The sequence below is a fragment of the Cucumis melo genome, chromosome 2 (assembly GCF_025177605.1).
Source record: "Cucumis melo cultivar AY chromosome 2, USDA_Cmelo_AY_1.0, whole genome shotgun sequence".
NCBI classification, from domain to species: domain Eukaryota; kingdom Viridiplantae; phylum Streptophyta; class Magnoliopsida; order Cucurbitales; family Cucurbitaceae; genus Cucumis; species Cucumis melo.
In genome coordinates this window covers 9,683,268-9,706,919 of record NC_066858.1, presented here as the reverse complement: position 1 = coordinate 9,706,919, position 23,652 = coordinate 9,683,268, and positions in this window count along the sequence as shown.

Sequence of the window (23,652 nt, the reverse complement as noted above, 5' to 3'; positions counted from 1 at the left end):
AAGCTATAACAAAATTTTGAATTCTATTAATAATAGGAACTGATAGACTTCTATCAATGCTACTGATAGAAGCATATTAGTATCTATTAATATTTATTATTGATAGAATTTGAAATTTTCCTATATATTGTAAATATTTTGTCAAATTTGCTATTTTTGATAATTTTCCTTTTCAATACCCCAATCATATGGATATAGGATAAACTTTCCATCTCAAAGGAGTAAGTGAAAGTAAAGTAAATTTGATGATCTCACTTAACCTTATTAAATGAGTAACCTCGTTATGCACTTTTTTTTCTGGTTAAATTTTCAAAATTTGAATTTAACAAAAGCTTGGTTGTTTTCATTGAGATTTCTCTTTAAAGTTCAATTGCAACCTATAATTGTCTAGTAAGATGATACATTTTAGCGTAAAGTATTGTTTATCCTTAAGCCTTTGTTAATGGTTATTGTAATATTGAGATGCACAAAACACTAAAAAAAAAAAGGTTATATTAATAAATCGCACAAACTCAAATTAAGTCTAAGTTACAATGTTGTGAAATTAATAGTGAGTATCAAAATTGACAAAGCTCTATAAGTTTTTTGAGACTAAAGTTTGGATTTGTTGGATTTTATGTCCAAAATTCGTAGTTTGTAACTTTTAAATCATATTCTATTTTATTTATTCCATAAAGTGGTTGAGGACTTATTAGCACCGAATCCAACTATCTGGAATAGACAACTGATCATTTAGATATTGGTACATGATCGTTTAGATCCTATACCAATATCGTTTAAATTTTGTACCAAGAAGATAAAAAGAAGATGAGAGATGAAGAAGAAGGAAGAAATGATGGAAGAGGAAATGAAGAAATTGCAAACAAGAAGTGGAAATATGAAGAAGGAGAAGTAATAATATGAAGAAGAGAAGAATAAATCGCAAAGAAGAAGAAGAAAAATAATTGAAAAATTGTTCAACAATAATCAAAATCCAATTAGCGCAAATATGGAATCTATGAAAAAGTAATTTGCTTCGTAATCTTTTCTTAAATTGTTATAAAGATTGTAAATATTTAGCATTTTTGTTATATTTGTGTAAATTTACCTAAAAAACGTTTTGATAGTGGGAATATATATATTTTTAAAAGGGAATACAAAGGGAAAACAATAAATAAAAGAAGAGCAAATTGGGATCTCCACCTTCAAGAACCCTTTCTTCATCATTTCTCATCCTTTCCATCCAATTTTCAGAGTCATTTTGATTAGAGAAACAAAGGAAGCTCAAGTGAAAAGCTTATCTTTGATGTTTGGTTGAGTGCCATTTTGATTAGAGAAACAAAGGAAGCTCAAGTGAAAAGCTTATCTTTGATGTTTTGTTGAGTGCCATTTTGATTAGAGAAACAAAGGAAGCTCAAGTGAAAAACTTATCTTTGATGTTTTGTTGAGTGCAAACGGTACAAAGAGAACCAGCTGAAGCTGTGGCCTATCATGTTTAAGAGTTACTTTTTTCCAAAAAAATTTCATGAAGTAAAATTTAGCCAACTTTAATGTTAAATTGTTGGATTTTTAAGAAGAAAACTTATACACTACTACAAATATGAGTTTTAATGACGCAAGTTTTGCGTCATAAAGTCTTTCAACGACACAATTTTCGCGTCATTGAAGCCACTGTCAAGAAAGGCTATTTAACGACACTTTGGAAAACGTGTCATTAAATATGCTTAGATGACACCAAAATTGTGTCATTAATACCTTTACCTTGATGCAATAAATATGTCACCGTTATCTATAACTCGACACCAATATATTGTCATCAATACTCTTATATTGACGCAAATCATGTGTCACCGTTATCTATACCTTGACACTAATATATTGTCATTAATATTCTTAAATTGATGTTTTAAATGTGTCACCGTTATCTATTACTCGACACGAATTTATTGTCATTAATAATCTTATATTAACGCTTTAAATATGTCATCGTTATCTATACCTTGACACAAATATATTGTCATTAATACTATTACATTGACAATTTAAATGTGTCACCGTTATCTATCACTCGACACCAATATATTGTCATTAATACTCTTATAACGACGTTTTAAGTGTGTCATCTTTCAATATAACTCGACACTAATATATTGTCGTTGCAAATATTTTGTTACACAAAATTGTTGTCAAGAAATGTGCTTTAACGACACTGTTTCTATTTAATAAAGGCTTATATGTCGACACATGTTTGGTGTCGTTATTCTTCATTTTTGCAACACATATCTTTCTATCATATATTTCTTCTTTCAGAAAAATTAAATACTAAATTTCAGCATTACCCACATATGTTTGGAAAGATATTTATATTGATAATAAAAAAAATATAACATACATTATCGGTAAAGATTTTACACTAATCCAAAAGATAAATTTACTGTAGTATTACATGTATGTGTGACCTAATGTAATCAAACTGACGCATAAATGAGAACTTGATCGATACCATGGTCCGTGAATGTAACGACCCAACTTTCCGGACTAAGCTGAGGTCACTACCAAATACCAAAACTCGACCATTCACATAAAATTTGAAACGGACCAGTTACGATTCATTAAAAGCATTAGAAACATTACAAAAAGACAGTTTCGGGCCCTATTAAAAATTAAATCATAAAAAGTCTCCAACAAAAACTCAAGTCATCAGTTCCAAAAACACAAGTCAAATATTCTGACAAAATACATAGCGGAAGCGATAAGAAAACCAGACGCGTCCATATGGCCTTCACGCATCCTTCCTGCCTCTCGTCGGTCTGCCCCTCGCTGTACCCCTACCTGAAAAGTTAAAGAAGAGAAAGGGTGAGCATAAACATACTCAGTAAGGAACCCACTACTGGGCCCATTAGGGGACAATAGTTAACTTCCTATTCGGGGGTACCCTACATAACAGTCTAGTGGTTCCGTAGAACGCACACATCAATCTAGTGCTCCCGAAGGATGCACATATCAGTCTAGTACTCCCGAAGGATGCACATATCAGTCTAGTGCTCCCGAAGGATGCACATATCAGTCTAGTGCTCCCGAAGGACGCACATATCAGTCTAGTGCTCCCGAAGGACGCACATATCAGTCTAGTGCTCCCGAAGGACGCACATATCAGTCTAGTGCTCCCGAAGGACGCACATATCAGTCTAGTGCTCCCGAAGGATGCACATATCCGTAAGGCACACTACCCCATAGATGAAGTTAACCGTTACCCCTCAGTCCAAACTAAACCGTCTACATCAGTCACATCCCAACGGCATTCATATCACAGTCCCGCCATAGGCTTTGTCAGTCAGATAGTATAGGTTTAAACATCTACACCCTCAGTTGCTATATGCATTACCCACTTGCACACAATTAGGGAAAAACCCTAAATCCAATCGACTAACCAACCAAAAACCGGTCTCACTGTCTTTCCTCGTCCAAACTCCAGGTACCGCATCCAGACCAGTGTTTTACTACATACTGAACCGTAACTTTAAAGTCCATCAACATACATTCTCAATCCACGAACAGCAGTCACAGTATATTTACATCAGACAGAATAAAATATCAGTACTTAACAGTCGACACGCATACAGTTATTCAGTACAGTCGCTAACGTGTAATCCCCTGTGGATTACTACGTTTTCAGTCTGGATTCAGGGTCCAGTAGTAGGAAAACCCTTACCTGAAACTCGGTTATGCCCCTCGATCGAAATCCACGCTCGACAGATCTACCTAATGAAACACGAAAGTTTTAGTTGGTGACTTTAGTAGCAGTTGTTTTAAAAGGTTATCCGTTGACTTACCCAAGGAAAGAAAGCTATCTCCAACCAGGTTTGCCGCGGAACCCGAGAACTTAAGCGTCAACTCTGTACTACCTTCAAGGGAGAAAAGTAGGGCCATATCTTAATCCAACATTCAAACTCGAATCGGACGAGGTAACATTAGGGAATTCATCAAAACAATCCTTACCGAAGACTCACCGTGAACCGAAGTGGAGGAAGGAAGGCTTAGGTGGCTCGGCTCGGCTCGGCTTGGTTCTCGGCTCGGCTCGGCTTGCTCGGCTCGCGGCTCGGCTCACTCGGCTCGCGGCTCGCTCGCTCGGCTCGCGGCTCGCTCGCTCGGCTCGCGGCTCGCTCGCTCGGCTCGCGGCTCGCTCGCTCGGCTCGCGGCTCGCTCGCTCGGCTCGCGGCTCGCTCGCTCGGCTCGCGGCTCGCTCGGCTTGGGGCTCGGCTCGGACAAGGATGGCGGCTCGGGTACGGCTCGCGGTCACCTCGGCGGCGCGCGACGACAGACACAACAACCCGGCGATGGCGGCGACGGTCTTCGGCTTACCCCGGACTTTATGAGTTGCACCGGACGGCACGGAGGAGGAGGTGTCGCTGGTGGTAGAGACAGAGACGGCCGGCGGTGGTAGAAACGAAGAGAGAGAGGTGGAGAAGCGCCGGCCGATGGAAGCGAAACGGAAAAGGGATGGAGGCCGCGGCAAACGTGCTTCTGCTGTCGTCGGTGAGGGGCTGTAAAGAAGAAGAAGAAGGAGAAGAAAAAGAAGGAGAGATGGTGGTGATGGTGGCGCTGAAACGGAAATGAAGAGGGAGGGAGAGAGGCCGTCGGAAAGAAAAAGAGAAGAAAAACTTGGGGCGGTGGCGCGGCGTGGAAGGAGGAAACGGAAGAGAAGAAGAAAAATTTCGACGGGGGGGGGGGGGGGGGGTAGGCGGCGCGAATTTAGGGTTTGTTTTAAAAAAAAATTTATTATATATATATATATATATATATATAATTCTTAATAATTATATAATATTAATAATTTAAATTAAATAATAATATATATACTAAATATAAATAATAATAATAATAATAAAGTAATAATAATAATATATTAATAATATTAATATTAAATAAATAATAATTTATTATTATGTAATAATAATGTTTATTGTTTTAGAAATAATAATATTTCTATAATATTAATTAATAATAATAATTATAATATTAATATTATAACAAATAAAATAAATATTAATAATAATAATATAATTAATATTATATTATTATTATATCAACTTGCACTTTACATAAAACGAGAAAAAATTTTACCTTAAATTTTCGGAGCGTTACAGTGAATTCTTCAACTACCTGCAAATTTGAAGAAAATGAACCTTAGCCAACATTCATTACGGAAAATGCATAAACATAAGCATAAACATTAAGTACATGCCAAATAAAATCACCTTCTTAATAAGTAGACCAATAAACTTTTCAAAATAAGCGTCCAAAGTTCATACAACCAAGGTTTTTAATAAAAGACCCATAAGGAATGCAAAAGATTAAAAAAAACACCGACTACATAAGCATAAGCATAAGCATAGTATATAAATGTTGCAAATGTAAGTTTTGATTCAATCTTTACAGTCCAAGCAATGTTCTAGTTTGCATCAAATTGAAACTTAGCATAAACTTACCCTTAGCCCCCCTCCTCCAAAGTAAATACAAAACAACATGATTTCTATAACATATGTCTAAGCGGATGGAACAAAATAGCTTTTCAATGACTACCATAACTGTAGAATAGTTAACACAACAAAGTATCAAGTTCCTAATACGTGTCAACATGATTCCTAAAACATACGTCTAAGCGGATCAAACAAAATAGATTTTCAATGGCTACCACTGCAGGATAGTCAAAGCAATATTCCTAAATACATGTTAACATGATTCCTAAAATAAAATAGTTAAGTTATGTTACAAAACATAAAACAGGCTTACCTCTTTCTTTTACTAAATCTCCATCCCATATCTTGATTACCCTCCATATAGGCTTTTTCTTTCTTGCAAGTTCGGAAGCCCTAATAATGAATAGCAAACTACGTAAGTTATATAATTATTATTTCATATGCAATATATAAACTCATTATTTGATTCCTAACAGAGTTCATGATAAATTAAGTTAACATCATTTTCAAAGTTATTCCAAGAACAAAAGTTGCAACCAATGTTATGAGAAAACAACAAACAATGTAACAAATAACAAACACTTTAAAATTTTACATACTCCAAAAATCTAAATAATATATAAAATCCAGTTGCAAAATAAGTAAGTTTCAAAACTTTCTTACCATGAAGATTGGGAAGTGTTGCTATCAAAGATCTCTTGTAGTTCCTCTTCTATCAAATTCAACCCAAAAAATCGAGTAGACAATATATTGATCTAAATAATCATTGTTTTTTCCTAGGAACCATAAAACAAGAAAACATCATCATTGACATTCAACACATAAGCAAATCTTTAATGGTTTAAATTGAGAAGTCCTAGTTTTGTATCTTATCCTCTTATAGTTTTAAATTTAGTCTATCACTATTCGTAAATATCAAAATTAGATGATAATGAAACTTACATAGTATGATACTTCATAGATTGACAGAAGTTTGAAAAAGCAAAAAAAGTCATCTAAGTGAGGAAAAATGAAATTTTTTTACTAATTGAAAAATGTAATATACTATTTGCAAGCCAAGAACCATAAAATCCATAAATGAACATTATTCCTTTCCATCTCAAATTTTTATATCCATATAGGCAAAACCAAATGACTTTTTAATACATTTTGCAATTATAGAAATTGAAAAATAAATAATAATAATAAAAATAAAATAATAATAAATAATAATAATATTAGCAAAACAATGTGAAATATGACAAATATAGGTTGAGAAATAATACAGGTTGGCAAACGATTTGACAAATAATACAGGTTGAGAAATAATATAATATACAGGTTGAGAAATACTATATAGGAAATAATATACAGATCGAGAATAAATATATTGAAAATAATATAAAATAATATATTGAAAATAATATAAAATAATATATTGGAAATAATATAAAATAATATATCTAATATAATATAAAATAATATATCTAATATAATATACAAGTTGAGAAATAATAAATATCAAACGTACCGAACTATTCTGTCTTTTACAAGTCTAATCAATTAATAAACACTAAACCAAAAAATTAACAATAGCCAAATTAAACCAATTGGAACATAAGCAATTTAAAGAATATAGAATAAAATGGCTTAAATCTACTAAATTTGAAGCAACCATAAATTCAATTGCCCTAAACCTAACAAAATTAAAAGCTCAAATGACCTAAATCTAACAAATTCGAAGCATTGAAATTAATTGACCTAAACAACAATAAATTCAATTGACCTAAATTTGAACTAACAATAAAAGCAAACAATAAAAGCACAATAAACCCAATTGGCCTAAGCCTAACAGACCTAACCCTAACAAAATTAAAGTCACCTTACGAAATTACAACAAAAACAAATTTGAAAAACATCATCTTATAATTTTTCAACCCTCAAAAGGGAAGGGAAAGAGAGGAAATTAAAAAAACCGTCCTTTGTTTTTATAGCGGAGAAGGTGGAGTGAGAGAGAAAATTGGGTTAGTTGAGAGAAAATAGCAGGAGAGTGGAGAAGGTGGAAGTGGAGAGAAAATTAGGTGAGTTGAGGGAAAATAGAGAAGAGAGTGGAGAAGGTGGGAGTGGGAGAGAAAATTGGGTGAGTTGAGGGAAAATAGGAAAGAGACTGATATTCATTTTTTTTTTTTTTAAAAGTTAAATTCAAATTCAAATCTAACTTTTAAAATAAAATAAAAATAAAATAAAATAAAGTAAATAAATAAAATTAAATAATAAATAAAGGATAAAATGGTGTATCTATAACTTCTTAGAACATTACCCCTCCATTAGATCAAAAAATATTTCTTGTAGACAAAGATAATCAATTTAATTTTGCACTTTAATTTTCTAAATAAAATGCATCTTGCATACTAATTAAACAATCAAGAGCAAATTAAAAGATTGTTTCATAGAGATGACATGGAATTAAATTCGTTTTTGAACAAAAATTAAAGAATTAACATGCTAAATTAAAATAAAAATGGAAGAAACTCTCAAATAAATTGAATAACCACGATCCTCTTACCTCTTAGAAGATTACCCCTATATTGGAATAAAAGATTGATGAAATATTTTTTTAAGAAAAAAATGAATGGGAGAGTTCTGAAAAAAATGATATTTAAAGAGAATTTGGGTGAAAATTGGAGTTGGATTTATGAATGGATCAAACATAACTGAAAATTTTGATTAAGATTTACAGAGAAATGAGTTATATATAGAAAAGAAATGAAAATAACTACTTCATGGGTTTCGAACTCATAACTTCAGGGCCAGACGCGCTCAATTTGATAGAAAGAGAGGATTTTTGGAAAGTTGTTATATATTTACAAGATTTCCATTGAAAATATGTGAGAGAAAATGATGCAGGCTATGAGATTCGAACACAGGACATCAAAGGCGCCCGCGTGAGGAGAAGACGACATGTGGCATGCGTAGATTGGTTGAAGAGTGGAGAAGGTGCACACGTGAAGTCTTTCGAAAATGGGGAATAAAGGAAAACGCTCGACTGGTATTCGAACTCATGACCTTGAGGTGTTTACGCGCGTGGAAGTATTGAATCTTTTTTGTTATTTACCAATTGGTCTCTAATCTTCGATTTACCCGATTTTGTTTGTTCGGGCTTTGTTTTAAGTGTTTTTCATTGCATTGAGTTCGTAATAGAGTCTAGATTCTAATTCTGTATAAAATTATAAAAATAATGAATATATGCATGATATAGGTGGAGACAGCCTAGACTTTCGCGTTTTTGGTAGAGAGAGAAAATGTTGAGAGAAAATATGCTATTGTCATATAATTTTAACTGCGTGAGAGAGGGAATTAACAAATTTTGAAATTTGAGGTTTTTTTATGTTGAAAATTTTTAAATGACACAAAAAAATTTGTTGATAATTAACGACGCTTTAAATGTGTCAAGAAAAATTACATTGTGTCAATAGAATTGTGTCAATAAATAATTTTCAACAACACAATTGCTCCTCACCCCATCTTTTTTATTTTCAACGACACAATTCCTTGATTAGTAGTATCATTAAAATTCATTTTTCTAGTAGCCGAGGGAGAAGAGAAATTGGAGCGGCCAAGATTCTTCAACGGCAGTCTCTTAGATTGGTGAGTTCGACGGTAGTCCCTTAGACAATGTTTGCTTGTTCGACGGTGTGAGATTAGTGGGTTTGACGACAATCTCTTAGATTTGCAGATGAGTTAAATTGTTTTCCGTTTTTTGGTAGGGAGAGAGAGAAAAGGTTGAACAAATTGTAAAACTCTTTTTGAATGTCGCGCGAAGAGGGAATTGAAAATTTTTGAATTTTTGGTTTTTTTATTTCAAAATTTATTTAATGACACAAAGAATTTGTCGTTAATTAACGACACTTTAAATGAGTCAAGAAAAATTAAATTGTGACAATAGAATTGGGTCAAGGAATAATGTGTCACTTCTATTTTCAACGACACATTTTACTCCTACCCTATCCCTTTTTTATTTTTAACGACACAATGTTTTGATTTGTAGTGTCGTTAAAACCCAAATTTGTACTAGTGATAGTTCTGGGGTGAATCCGAGTAACCTATGGTATTTCGAGTAGTTTGGAGTGTACAAAAAGAACTATAAGCTCCATTTAATATGGTTGGAAAGCTTATTCAATTATCTACATCTTTAATGAAGATAATTTAAGCTAAAAATGACTGTAAATGGGTTAAATTTCAGGAAGCAGGCAGAGGGTTAGATCGTGATTTTAAAGCAGCTTTATTCAGGGGTTTTCTAGGCAAATTCACCGAGAATTTGATCTTTACTCCTTCAAGTAAGTTGTAAATAAATTCAAAATAAAGAATTTGACATAAAGTACACTTATTTTGGTTAAGAAATGATTGAGATATGAGTGTTTGAATAAGCTAAGGGTCGATAAATCTGAAATTTCTGGGCAAAACTTGTTAAAGTTGTTTGATTTTATTCCTTGAGTTGGAACCAATGTACGACATCTTTAGTATGTCATTTCAAGTACATCATAGAAAGATAAGAATAGTTAGAGTTTTGAACCCGCTTTTGGTTTTCTTTGATAGGCCAAGAAGAAATAGATCGAGTCTACATACTAGGAATCTAGCTCAAGACTACGAGTGACAGAAGGAGTTTCAAAGAAAAGTTCCTTAAATCTATTTATTTACATTGAAATGTTTTACATGCTTGAATTTATGATTATGAATGTAGAATGATTTCGATTAACAATTTTCAAGTATAAGTTTCAAGTTTTGATTATTTAACGAGATTTGTATGTTAGCATGTAACTGTTGAGTTTCTGAAAAGTATTTGACTTAAGCAAAGCATAATTTATCACAAGTATTTAGTTAAAGATTTTCAGTTTTCATGAACAAGCTAAGTAAGTTTGAGTTTTAAGCAAGAAAGATATAAATAGAAATGTTTCAATGTTTTCATGTGATTTTTGAGATTTTCATGGTCTACATGATTGTGATATTGAATATGAGGCTAGAGGATACCGTGTGCACACAAGTTATATTTCGTTGTTAAAGTTGAGTATACTCCATGACAACGATGCTATCGTGAGTGCTGGATAGGTGCCACTAGAACAAAGATGCTAAGAGTGTTAAGTAGGCCCCACTACATCATAGGGCTAATGAACGTTGGTTGTATTGCGTGTACTCTATAGAATGTAGAGATGTCATGTTAGTTATACAATCTTATAAACATGAAATACCTTGCTAGAGATTTATAAACGTACTGTTAGATTTATTATAAATATAATAATATTATTAATGTGACCTATATGCATTAAATGCTATTTTATCTCTTTAGGGTTTATTATTTTATTACGCCAATTAGACAAAAAGATAATTTCCTAAATAAAACACCATTTATGGGTGGTGTCTATAAATAGAAGCTTAGCGATTGGTCCTCTCACGGCTTCATTCAAGGTAGTTCACTCTTTCCCATCAAGAAAATTAATTAAGTTAAGGGAGGTCAAGTGAGAGAAACACAATTCCTTATAAGACCATTTATCGATCAAGGGTATGTGTTTCTCTGTAACGACCCAACTCTTTATACTAAGTTGGATAGTTACAGTTGGTATCAGAGCGTCAGCTTTTAGGTTCTATAGACTAACTTATGATGTAAGTCTTTGATTTTATCCCTATGGCTATTACAGTCCTTCCTCACTCGCCAGGTATATATTTTATGATACATGATTATGAATATACACATGACCTTGCCTGTATTAAACTAGGATTACATGAATGTTATGATTTAATGGTGATGGATTTGGTGGTGAAATTTAAAAAAAATGTCGGCACGTAGAGGTGCTCAAAGTGGGTGGTCGAGTATTCAAAAGAGCAGGACTCTAATAGGAAGTTAATAGACACCTAGCAGGACTAGTAGCGAGTCTTTTATTGAGTATATGTTTATACTTACTCTTTCTATGTTTAATATTTCAGGCAAATGTAAGGGGAGGAAAGCTGGCGAGCGACAGAGAAGGATTCGTGACATGCCATATGGAGACTCAATTTTGCTTCCGCGTCTATGTATCAGTGTTTCAGTATTCTGTTTTTAATGAAAATTTAGTCTTCCTCTTTTCAAGAAAGTATCTCTTGTTATTGTTTCTTTTGAGTAATGACCTTAACTTAATTTAAAAATTTGAGTCATTACATTCTCTAACTAAGTTTAATTTGTGAAAATTATGTAGTTCAAAGATCTTGACATTTATTGTTTTATACAATGTTATGGTTTTATTACGCAATCATGAAAATAAAACTTATACGTACTTGCTGAGTATTTGAAAAGTTGTTGACATTAAAAAAACATGAGATTGCTTTGTGTTAAAGATTTATTTATATATGTTTGATAAGTTATCACTTGCTAATATATAAAAATATATCAGATTTATAAACCAGTCACTCACTGAGCTTTATAACTCACCTTCAAAACGTTTTTCCACTTTCTAAGTAGAGATTAAGCTTCCGGCATCTGACACGCTGCCACAGTTATAACATCTTGTCGAGAACAAATATATATTTGGTGCATAATACACCTAAAATGTTAACAATACCCCTACAATAAGTCAATCATTTTCTATATTTTAATTACTAAACAGAACATCAAACAATCCATCTTCAACCAAAAGTAAAAAAGGACATACATGCATTAGATACTTACCAAAATAACACTCCAAAAAAAAAAAAGTACCAAACCAAATAGATAATATACTCCAAACAAATCTTAAAAGATATAAATTCTGTATAATATCGTAGTTTTTTTTTATAAAAAACATCATTATATTCTAAAAAAGTATAAATAAGACATAATAAGTGTAGAAGACAAAATATTAAACATTCTACGATAATTATTGTTCTATAGAAAAACATGCATCTATGTTTGCATGCTAAATAAAGTAAATAAATATTTTTTTTAAAAAAAAAATTATTATGGATAGAAAAAATTGAAACTAGTTACAAAAAATAGCAAGAAACTGGGAGTTTGATGAATATTGCTATATTTTATAGATAGTTTCTATATTTCCCTACTTTGAAAATGTCCTTTTTTTTTAACATACTAATAATGAAGAGGAAGTATAAGAGTGAGATGTAGTTGCAGTAAAAGATGAAAAATGTTATTAGTATTTACAAAAAAAATATGGTTCAACATTCTCAAAATAATTATAAATATAAAAATTAACCATGCATTCATGACGAACAAAAAAAAAAAAAAAACAATATACCTTCAAATTAAAAAATTGATATAGGTTTTAAAAGATTTTTACCTTCTAGTTGAAGATGTGGGAGAGAGTTTGTGGATTTGTCTTAGAGAAATTTGAGATAGTTTGAGAGCATGAGGAAGAAATTTAAGAGGCTGTGGAAATTTGAGAGAGTTTGAGATGATTTTGAAGATGGAGATATTTGAGAAAGTTTTTAAGAGAATGAGAGAAATTGAAAGAGAATGGAAAAGTTTGAGAGAAAACTGATTGGGTTATGAAGAGGAATTTTTAGGGCTATAAAGAGTTTGGATATGAGATATAAAATAATTTTATTAAAATAAAAGAAAGAAACTCATTTGTTAAGAAAAAAAAAATAGTCAAACATCCGGCATCGGTGTACTGTCAACTCATTACCATTAATCAGGAATATTTCTCTTACTCTAGTTAGTTTCATAGTTAGCCAGACATATTTAAATTTCCAACATGGTTCATGTAAACCTTAAACAATAGCAGTTCTAAGTCTTCCAATGAAACAAGTGGATAAGTTGGATTTGAGATTAGTTGAAGACTAAGATTAGGTTGAGATAGTAGTTTAAAGAAGGGTTAAAAAGGAGTTTACTAAGTTGTGGTAGTGACCTAAGTGTCATCTTTCGTGTGTCATTATAAGAGTGTCATGGTTGTTGGAAGAAGGAAATTTTGAAAAAATTGGTGAAGTGTCAAGTAGATGGCCAAATAAAGGTGAGGTGTTTTGCATTATGTTAGTCTAGGCGACCAAGTTGTCATGAAAACCTCTAAGGACAAGGCTAGGTGACTAAGCAAGGCATATTAGGCATTTAGATGTACCTTATGGGAAAATAAGGGCTAGGCAAGATAGCCATGGGGCCAAGGACTTGAAGGCACACGAGAATAGGGTTTTGACGGCAAAACTAAGCAGCAAGAAGTGTCAAGGGAACCTTTATGCATTGAGGCAAGTAGCCCATACGAGCTAAGTGTGAGATGGTTTAGAGGTTAGGTGAACAAAGGAATGTCTTAGGCGTTTAGAGCCTTCAGATTTAGTGGTTTCCAGGTGTCATGGCATGCAGACACTTAAATTTTAGTGGTCTCCAAGTGTCATGGCATGCAGACACTTACATTCATTGCACGACTTTGCCTTAGTGCTACTTGCATGATATCCTTTGCGTATATCAAAAGTTCTGTACAACTTACAAATTGATTTAAGAAGACCAATGCAAGTAATTCTCGTGCTTTTTTCAACATTGAATTCATACTTTCAAATATGTTGGTTGTCATCAACGAGTATCACTTCCTCTTGAAAAATGTCCTAGCCTACCTACAATTGCCAACCTTCTCTAACTCATGCCTAATAGATAGAGAAAGATAATCAAGTTGTCTCATGTAGTACCGATCAAACTCCAATGATGTACATGCTTTAGTACAACTATGGAAAGAATCTTCAATCAGAAGAGACTTACAATTCTTTTTAAGATTCTTATACAAATGGAATGCACATATCCCATGTTTAGTTGATTCGTACACAACATTAAACCAATTCTCTATACTTTCATGAGCATCAGACATAATAACAAGGTTATTAGATTCTTCAAATTAAGCTTTAATATTATGAAAAAACCATAACCATGACAGATCATTCTCTTAATCAACAACAACAAATGTAAGAGGCACAATTTGAGAATTACCATTAAGAGTGAAGGTAGAGATTAGCGTACCTAAGTATTTATTCTTCATAGATGCCCATCAACTGAAATGATTAATAAACAATAATTCCATGCATAGATAGAAGCACCAAAATTCATGAAATAATCCTTAAGCCTACCTTTATTGCCTGCTTCTTCGGCGGTATATGTTCTTGTAAAGAGCAAAATTAAAAATGAGTTACTTAGTAACTTATAACGTATTATACTTGAATTACACTATATTTGTGAAAACATGTACTTGGATTATTTTGAATCAATGCATTCGAAAATACTAACAACGTGGCATATGAGGACTCTGAAGTACCTCTAATAGAATTAAAAGCAATCTCATGCCCTCTCCAAGCATTGTCATAGCTTACATTTTATGGAAACGATAGACGTGCACCACGAAAATTAGATCAATTTTATCCTATTAGAAATTAACATACATAAAACACCCCAATTAAACCAAATTAGGAATTAAATGAAAACTCACCTTTGTCGCTCTCGAATGCTCGTAGTCTTCTCATAAACTTGAATAGGACTACCACTAGTATTGACCCACTATTCTCTAGTCTTAGAACTGAGTTGTGGAATCCAATGATTGAAGGATTTGAGAGAGTGAGAGATAAAAATTGGATTAGGCTTGTGAGAATTTTGGTAAGTTTTTTTCTTTATTTTTAAAGAAAATAAATTAAAATTTTAAAAGTTTTTCACACATTTAAAAAGTCTTCTTTAAATAGACAAAATGCATGCAACTATTGCATGTCTAAACTCATCAAGACCCAACACATCACATTTCATTAACTCTTAGTGGGCTTGGTGTCATCACCATGAGCTTCAACTTAGCCCACTATTGAAGAATTAGAATTATGCAACAATGCACTTTCTCTTAGTGAGCTTAGTGTCATCACCATGAGCCTCTACATTATAGCCCACTAAGAGTTAGTGAGATTATCCAAAAAAAATGTTGGATTTTTTCACTGACTTTAGTTAAAGGTTAAAATGATCATTTCATCATTTAAAACAAAATCAAACTTTGACCAAAAGTCAACATTTTGTCTTTTTACCATTTTTCCTCCTTAACTAATTTTGACCTCTTGAGTATGAACTTGCATTTATTCTTTCGAAATTTAAATCATATTTGAATTTTGAGCTTTTAAATATGAATTTGTATTCATATTCTTGATATTTAAGTCATATTTAAACATAAAACTTTATCTCTCAACTGAAATTCGATCGCTCTATCACATATACTTGTCAATTTCTCTATCCTTACCTAATTCAAACAATTTAAATTACTCAAACATACTGTTCTAAGTTTATTGCATATGAACTAGTAGGAGAACCTAATGGACCTATACATCATGGGCTCCAACGATCCGAGATTAACTTGTTAAACTCTTTAGACCGAGTTAATCAACATTTGTTAACCAACGGGTCATTCCACTAGAGTCCAGTGGATGCATTCCTCTCTCTATAGATATATTTGTGTTCATCTAATATAACCATGATTAGCAAGTTAATCCTTAACAGGTTGTTTGCAATCTTGGCTAGGTCAAAATACCATTTTACCACCAATATTACATATTGTTCTTTAAGTCCCACTGATTCTATATTGAACAATTGGGTTAATGTCCAACCTATAAATTGAACCCCTCTCAAACTAATGAGAGGATGGGACCCTTTGTTCAAAACCTGGATTCAGTTCTTAAGGAAATAACCTATCTACTAACCCTATAATGGGTAGGAGTGAATTTCGTCTTGCGCCCTATGTCCCTCACCTATCCACCTAGTCTTACCCTTGAAATGAGAGGCTTATTAGGCCAGTTATGTTGAGCTACCCTCACTTATGTAAATCTAAGGATAATCTCGTGTGAACAAAAATTCATAATTAGTTCAGGATTAAGATGAAGTTACATATAGGCCATCAATAATTGAAATAGTTAGTTCGATACAGTCGACAGTGTTATAATGTAAAAGTGACTATTTCGTGGTTTCAGTCTTATATAAACTCTTTCATAGGATGCCTCCACTTTCATGTCTCCACATGAATGATTTAGGATTACATCGTCTGTAATAACTACAAAGCAGACCACATCCAAAGTTTCCCTAGAATAAGACGTCCAACCTTATTCATATACTATAGACCATTTAGACTATAGACCATTTAGGCTATATACTCGAACATGGTTCATGTTTATGTCTCTACATAAAGTTCCAGTTTACTCAAGATAGCCTTAAAACCTTAGTTTATTGGATTCAAAATTATATGTGAGACTCATGTCTTGGATAGAAGGAATTTTGAAGAAAGGATTTTAAAGAAAGGAATTTTGAAGAAAGGATTTTAAAGAAGGTAATTTGAGTATTAATAGACATTTTGAAGGAAGATCGCGTTATAGATAGGTGACACGATGAAATAAGAAGGCATTTTGATGTTTAATGCAAGAAGAAGTTAGGCATTGAGAAGTTAGGAAAATTCTAGAAAATTTCCTAATTATAATTAATGAACCACGTGTAAGGGTTTAAGCTAAGCATATGGTTTGGAAAGTTATTAACACGTGTAATACTTTAAGCAAAAGCTAGCGAATTAAGGAAGCTTAAGGGGTAACTAATCCAACTTAGTATTAGTATAAATAGAAGAAGAGAACAAAAGAAAAGAGGTGTCATTTTGAGATTTTGTTAAGAGATTGCTTAAAGGTTATGTTGTTAAAGTGCTATTAGGCAAGTAGAAGGATCGAGTCAGGCATTTAAAGAGGGAATAAATACTTAATGTTGTGAGTGATTTTCTAAGGTTGATTAAAGTTTTTAAAACTTTCTTTCTAAGCTTCATGTTGTCTTGTATGTTTGTAATACACGTAAATTTTATAAGAAAGCGTGATTTCTAAACAAAGCTTCTATGTTATGAGTTATGTTAAAGTTTTCATGTTTGATGAATGAATGCTTTTATGTGAGTAAACCATTAGCCATATTCCTACCAATGAGCTAGCTATTATGTGTACATAATAAGTAAAGACAACCATGTAGAAAATGACTATATGGCGATATAAAGCTGGCTAATGCGTAAAATGAGTGTATTGAGTTAACACCATAATGACCAGGAAATTCTCCATAGGATGCTATTGATGAAAAGGCCTTCACAATGGTTTATGCGTGAGAATGGTTCATGTTCTTAGTAAAAGAAATAAGAAAGGATGATGTGTGATTTATGATTTATTGAATGAGGCGATGAAAGCCTTTTTTATGAAATGTATTTACGTAATTGTATTCCCCAAAATGGTTATCCAAAACATCACTCACTAAGTATTTGACTTATGTGTTAAATTTTTCCTCCCCAGGCTGCAAGGCGTTGAGGCCATGTTAGGATAAGAAAGACGAGTTGCTTTGCGTTGAAGCATGAGCAAAGCATTTAAGTGTGAAGCTGCGCTAGATGTTTTAAGCTTTATTTGACAATTCATGTATTAAGAAAGTGTGTATCATGTATATATATGTAGGAATTTATGTTCTAAAACTCGTAGTTTGTAGTTAAAATTATATTCTATTCAATAAAGTGATTATTGAAGATTTATTCGTGAAAATAAAATACTACAATCTTGAATCCAATAAACTAAAGTCCTGAGGCTATCTAGTGTAGACTTAAACTTTATGTAGAGATGTAAACGTGGATCAAGTTCAAGTATATAGTTTAAACGGTCTATAGTCTATGAATAAGGTTGGACGGCTTATTCTGGGAACACTATAGATGCAACCCACTCTGTAATTAGTACAAACGATATGATCCTAAATTATTCATGTAAAGTCATGGAAGTGGATGCATCCTATGTAAAAAGTTTATACAAGACTAGGAACCATGAAATAGTCACTTTTAAGTTATAACATCATTGAATATATAAAACCAACTATTTCACTTATGATGGCCTAAGTAACTTAATCTTAATCTTAAGCTAGCTATGAACTTCTGTTCAAACGATATTATCCTTAGATTTGCATAGGTGATGGCAGCTCAATAGCGCTGGCTCAATAAGCCTCCCATTTCAGGGATAAAACCGGGTGGATGACCAGAGACGTAGGGTGCAATATGAAATTCACTCCTACCTACTTTAGGGTTAGTAGAGAAGTTGTTCCCTTAAGGACTGAATCCAAGTTTTGAACAAGAGGGCACACCCTCTCATTGGTCCAAGAGGGATTTGGTTTATAGGTTGGACCTAAAACCAATTACTCAATAGTGGATCAGTGGGTCTTAAGGAACAAGATGTAATATGAGGGATAAAGCGATATTTTACCCTAATCGAGATTATGAACAACTTGTGAAGGATTAACTTACTGATCATGGTTATATCATATGGCCAAAAATATATTTATAGTGAGAGGAGTGCAACTACAGGGCTTTAGTGGAATGACCTGTTAGTTAATGAATGTTGATTAGCTTGATCTAATATGATTTAGTCAATTAATCTCGGATCGTTGGAGCCTATGATCTATAGGTTTATTAGGTTCCTCTGCTAGCTCATATGGAATTAACTTAGAACAATATGTTGGAATAATTCGAATTGTTCGAATTATGTAAAGAGAGAAATCGACAAATATATTTGATATAGTTGTCTATTATAGAGCTTTATGTTTAAATGTGATTTAAATATTTAAATATGAATATAGATTCATATTCGAAAGTTCGAAATTGATGGAAATGATCAAAGTTGTGAAAAGTCAAAATGTTGAATTTTGATTTTGAAAAGTCAAGGATCAACTTTATATTCAAATAGAATTTGAATTTTGAAAAATTGAATGCAAATTGATGCTCGGGAGGTCGAAATTAGTTAAGAAAGACAAAATGGTAAAAATTCAAAATGTTGATTTTCTACTTGAAAAGTCAAAGTTTGACTTTGACTTAATGGTCAAGTGACCATATTGCCCTTGGACTAGTTAGTGGGAAAATCCAAAATTTCATGTAATTAGGTTATTTAAAGGAATCTTTTCAATAATATAACAAAGCGACAAATTATTTACACTCGACAGAACAATTTCAGAAATGGAAAAAGCCCATAGGCCCACATGTGAAATACCAAAAATACCCCAATAAACGTGTGATTAATCATCTGCGAGCACCTGATTAATGTTAATAAACGATTATTAGATGCCACCGTGTAGAATAATATACAATTGTTACACGATCTTGTAAATTACCAAATATATAAACAATAAAAAATAAACGCTAAACGATAACAAAAGACTTTAGATATCAATGATCGTGTAAATTATCTTTCACGATTATCTCATATGTGCGTCTGATCATGTATGTAAGTACAAACGATAAAAAACAATCATCATACACGATTCTGTACATTAGCATATATATAAACGATAAGGTAATAAATAGTAAAAGATGACAAAAAAGTTTAGATATAGACAATCATGTAGAGTAGCTTCAACGATCGTATATATAAGTATAAACGATCATTTAGAGAAACTCCAATAACTCATAATTGCAAAAATACCATCAAAATGAAGGGGCTATAAAAAGGTGAGGGAATTTGCTCAGAATTTTTCATCCATCATCTTCCTCATCAATCGTTTATATTCTGGTAACTACTTCAACAGAACTATTGCGATTGATGATCTGACTTGCATACAAAGAGGTCTGAATCTATATTTATTTCGATCTATCTTCATGATCTATATATATCTACCATGATCATCTATCTCGCTTACAAAGAGGTCTGAATCTATATTCATTTCGATCTATCTATATCTATCACGATCTATCCCGCATACAAAGACATCTGTTTCTATACTCATTGTATATATTTCATTGAATAATGTATACTTATATATAGATGGCGAGCAAGAAGCAACAAGCATCATATACCAAATCAATAAAGTGTAAAGTAAAGACAGAAGAAAAAAATTAAGAAATAAGAAGAAATAAAGGTAACAAACTAGAATGTAAATATTTGTCTATATAGCATTGTATATTTTTCTGTATAGCACTTTGTGTAACGACTCAATTTTTTATACTAAGCTGAGGTGTAACGCCCCAAAAATTAAGATAATTTTGGAGTTAATTATCTTAATTTTGTTTAATTAGGTTTAATTTATTGGGCGTTATTTTTGAATTCATTTAAGGAGAATTATTTGATTTATGTGGGAATTGAAATTAATTAAATATTTGTTGGATGAATATTTAATTAATTAGAGGTTTTGGCACGTGGTGTTTGTTGAGTTTTTGATTAAATGGTAAGTTAAGAGAATTAAGTAAAGTTGTGGATTTTTAGTGTTGTTGGAGTCGAATTTAATTAAATAATTATGGACGTTATTTAATTAAATTGTGGGGTAGAAAGTTTGTTGGAGATTTAATAATTATATGTATATGTGGAAATATATATATATAATTATTATGTTAAAAGAAAAGATAATTATATTTGTTGAAGTATAATTATTTAAGAAAAAGATAATTGTATTTTGGAGAAAAGATATTTAGTAAGGGAGAAAAAGTAAAATAATTATATTTTGGGAAAATATAATTATTTGTAAAAGGTTAATTATTTTTGGAGAAAGATAAATAATAATTAATTATTGTGGAAGATAATTAATTATTTTGGAGAAAGATAAATAATAATTAATTATTGTGGAAGATAATTAATTATTATTTGGAGAAAGATAAAAAAATAATTAATTATTATGGAAGATAATTAATTATTTTAGATGAAGATGAATAATAATTAATTATTGTGGAAGATAATTAATTATTCTGCAGGAAGTTAAATATTGATTCTGGAGTGGAGTTGTTATGATAATTCATGTTGGAAGTTATAAGTGATTTATTGGAAAAGATTTGATTGATTAAATTGATTAGGGATTTAAGTTAATTTGAGATTTTGGAGGGAAAAGTTGGTTTTGTTGGAATTGGATTTAATTGAGTATATATATATATGGATATATATATTTAATTAATAATTTGGTAAAGTGAAGTTAATTATATGATGTAATATAATTATATTTGTTTGGAAAAGAAGATAATCCATGAAGAGAGAGAGATGGTTGATTTGATTGGACGAAAAAGATATATATTTATTTATAAGAGAGAATAATTGTTTAAATAAATATATATGTTTATTGTAGATTTTGGTGAGAGAAAAATAATAATAATAAAGAAGTATTATTATTATTATAATTGGTTATAATTACCTAAGATTTTGTGCATTTAAGGCATTTAGTTAGGAAAGATAATGGGAATAAAGATATATGTATATATTTGGTATTTTATATATATATATATATATATATATATATCCTAAAAGGAAAAGGAAAAAGGAAATAATAATAATAAATATTATTGTTATTATTTGGGTCTATAAATAGCATTGGAATGCTTAAGTTAGAAAGTAAAGGAAAAAGAAAAAGGTTATTCATCTTCTTCTCTAAGATAACCCTCTGCTGTCGCCGCCTCATCAGTTGAAGTTAAGATTGGTCTCTTTGGTCTCTTTGGAAGCTTGAGAATTTAAAGTGATGAATTTTTCCATCAAGGATAAGAGAATTTTTCAAGCTCCATCTGAGTAACTTTGGTAAGCCAATAAAATTAAATTAATATTTTATTAATTTAATTTTGGATCTATTTGAGGTTTCTTTAAAGGTTCAATTGGCTAAAATTTTTTAAGATCTAAATCTTGTATTTTTCCCAATCAAGTTTGAATTGGTTTCAACCCCTTTTGTTTGAGAAGTTAATTAATTTGGAAAATTTTTTGGATGTTAGCCAATTGCAAATTTCATTTAATTAAGATACTGAGTTTTCCTTTTATGATTAGGATCAAGTTAATTGAAGAATTTTTACTGTCAGCTAGGAAGTACCTTGTTTGGCTAAAATCTCCAGGTAAGAGATTCTCCTACTAGACCTTCGAACTGAATTTAAGAGACCGCATGTAATTATGATTATGCATTGATGGTAGCTAAAATGCATAACTTGATGCTATTGATAATGATTGTCATTGTATTGATGTTGATGATGATGACTGAGATTATGATGTTGATGATTGATGATGATGACTGATGTTATGTTAATGACTGGTAGATTGATGTTGACGATTGTTAATGCATGATATATTAATCACATGATCAAGGACGTTAAGATTAATATTCATGCCTTGTTATGATGTTATGTTATGCTACATGCTATGGATAGGGTGTTCTGTTAACTTTGTCTATTAGAGTCGTATCTGCATGGGTGTCCTTCGGGATCACCACCTTTTTAGGACTGCGTAGTCCGACGGGACCGCCAGTCTAGCATGGATATAGATATGATTCGAGTGATTCGACGAGATCCTCGCAGCCCGATTGTCTTAGTGTTTCCTTCGGGTTCGCTACAGACCAGTATGTCCTAGGTACTCCCTGGGGACGCCGAAGACAAGATTCTGTTCCTACGGGAGCGCATGTTGCACGTGTTCGGGAACATGCCAGTTATTGGGTACCTTTTCAGGACTCTAATGAGAAGTTAACAGACACCTAACGGGATTAGTAGTAGGTCCCTTACTGAGTATATGTTTATACTCACTCTTTCTATGTTTAATATTTCAGGCGAAGGTAACGGTAGAGGAAAGCTGGCGAGCGACAGAGAAGGATCCGTGACATGCCATATGGGGACTCAGTTTTGCTTCCGCGTCTATGTTTCAGTGTTTCAGTATTCTGTTTTTAATGAAAATTTAGTTTCCCTCTTTCAAAAAAGTGTCTCTTGTCATTGTTTCTTTTTAGTAATGACCTCAGCTTAGTATAAAGAGTTGGGTCGTTACAGTTATTTAATTAAATTCGACTCCAACAACACTAAAAATCCACAACTTTACTTAATTCTCTTAACTTACCATTTAATCAAAAACTCAACAAACACCACGTGCCAAAACCTCTAATTAATTAAATATTCATCCAACAAATATTTAATTAATTTCAATTCCCACATAAATCAAATAATTCTCCTTAAATGAATTCAAAAATAACGCCCAATAAATTAAACCTAATTAAACAAAATTAAGATAATTAACTCCAAAATTATCTTAATTTTTGGGGCGTTACAATCTTCCCTCCTTTTTGAAACTTTCGTCCTCGAAAGTTCTAATCTTTGAACAACTTGGGTGTAACGCCCCGAATTTTCGAGGTAAACTTTTATCGTTTTATATAATTTTTCGGGAATCTTAAATTTTGGATTAATTTCTGAAATTCTGAAATTAATATTTGTAAATTTATATAATAATAATATAATAGTAATTATATTATTATTATTATTATTTATTATAACCTTTA